Here is a 2,467-nt window from a genome sequence, read left to right as displayed (position 1 = left end):
AACGGAATTGCCCGCCACACTTTGCAGTGTTATATCAATTATACGTTGTTCGCGTCAGACCCTGCCGTCCAAAGAAATAGCCATACGCAGAGTTCTGCCGTATCTAAAAGGTTAATCAAGTGAGAAAAATCCCAATAAGAGGAGAGGGGTTCTTTTTTAACATAACTTTGATAGTCAGTGACGGCACCGTCACTTGTCGTAGCACTCGAAATGTAGTAGGATTTTTTTCCACAAAATCTGAGAAGAGCGAGTTATGTTACGGTGTACGAGGTATGAATTCACACACGTAAGTAATAACGAATGATTTATTTAGTTCAGGTAAGTGAGTAGATAATCAAACTAAAAGAAGTTGATTAAAATGCTTTTACTGATTAATACGTCGTTACAGATTGAATGCCCGACAGAGAGTGAATCGTCGCCGGTACGAGAGAAGTGATGGTAAGCACTTTCCTTGTGCCTCTCATCGCATTCCAATTGCACGGCCCTTTATCTCAAGCTGCCTTGCTCGGGCATCGAGGATGTTTAGTCTACCTATGATGACAAGGACGTTGGCCGCTCGGCAATCAAATGCCTAGAGGCCGAATCATATAACTAGCGCGATCGCGTTGCTTGAGACTCAAACGGTTAAATAACGGTAACGTTGCTACATTTGTGAATGTCTAAATAAAAAAAAAATGCAGTTAATAAAAAAAAATTAATGTTACTTTCATTTTATTATGATTTTTATAACAAACCCCTAACCTTATTCCTTTCTTACTTATTTTATATTGAAAAAACAACCAGAAAATGATAATTACTTGACGAAATATGTTTCAGAAACATTTAGAACTATAATGTTACAAAGTTAAGAGAAAAAGGCACGATTTGATTTTCATGCTAGGAAAAAAAAGGTCACTTACTATCAAAAACATTTATAGTATTTTAAAGAAGGCCGCAGTGTGGGAACACTGGAAGATAATATCACAACGTTTGATGACGCGGTATAGCAGTAGTAAGTAAATAATAAATATTTAGATTATTATAAAACAAGCATATATTTAAAACTAGCGTAAATAAATTTTGTTTATTTGTTCAGCTGTACACAGATTACGCTTCTTATCTCGTTATCTGCAAAACCTTTTCTACACTATTGGTTTAGCATCAAATTTATCCGTAATAAATACAATTGACGAGCTATTGTTCAATGGATACGAAGATAAATTACAAGATTAAGAACTCATCCCAGCTGTATGAAAATAGATTCCTTCTGATCGCTTTGGTTGGTTTTTTTCGGTATGTTAATAAGTTTATATATAAATACGTTTTTAAAAATACAAAAAATAAATGCAGGTAGTCTAAGAGAATCTAATAGGAATAAATTTGTTAAAATTAATTAGATATCATTCCTCCTTTAATCGCTAATAAGTACAGTCGTGTTTAGATACCGCATTCGAAATTGTATACAAGAATTCAAATAGTATATACGTTGCGGTATAGTATAACGTCGTACGTTAAGAATACGTCGCATACACAAGAGGGTTAAGTGACCAATGTCAAAGTGACGAAACACGGTGAGTCTTTCCGGTCGTTACTGATCGCTACAAGAATTTTAATTTTATATGTTAGGTTTTTTACGTTACTGATTAACAATGTAAAAATTGAAAATTAATTGTATATATTTAGTATTTCTCTCGTCCAAAAATTACAATTTTTAATGATGAAATTTCACAGGGAGCTTGGACATGAAAGAAGTAGAACTATGTTTGATTTAGTTAGACGTTTCGTCCCTTTATTGGGACTTCTTCAGCAACTGGAAAATTTATTTTCTTACATTTCTCATTACGATACATGCGNTCAATCTAGACTAGTGTTTGTTAGCCTAGATATCATCAGTGTAAGGTGTCCTCTATTATTTATTATGTTTAAAATTTTTTTGTTACTTCATCCTTCCATGGTCTTTGGTGAAAAGCACGAAAAGTGATAATACGAGTATAAAGGATGAACAAAACAATGTAAGAGTTAAGGCTGTTAATATAATTTCGAATTATTATAAAAATAACCAAAGACCATGGAAGGATGAAGTAACAAAAAACTTTGTAACAACAAAACGTTTCCTAAAAGACAATCCGAATTTAATTATAATGAGATCGGACAAAGGGAATAACACAGTTATTATGAAGAAAGAAAAATATTTAAATGAAATGCATAAAATGTTACAAAACAAAGACATATATCAGTTATTGAATAAAGATCCTACCAGTAGATTCGAGAAATTAGCCAATAATTTRATAATGAAACTAAGAAAARARTCGAYYATCACGGAAGAGATAGAAAAGAATATGAAATCTTACAATTCGGTCGCCCCAAAAATATATGGACTAAGGAAAACACATAAACAAAGCCTAGCCCTAAGACGAGTTGTAAGCTGTATTCGTTCACCGTGCTATAAATTGGCAMAATTTTTACATCATAAATTATCCTCAGCTAT

This window comes from Polistes canadensis, unplaced genomic scaffold (genome assembly GCF_001313835.1).
Source record: "Polistes canadensis isolate GaletaPanama2010 unplaced genomic scaffold, ASM131383v1 scaffold_253, whole genome shotgun sequence".
Lineage (NCBI taxonomy): Eukaryota > Metazoa > Arthropoda > Insecta > Hymenoptera > Vespidae > Polistes > Polistes canadensis.
The sequence above is the reverse complement of the archived record's forward strand: the minus strand, read 5'-3'. Positions refer to the sequence as shown.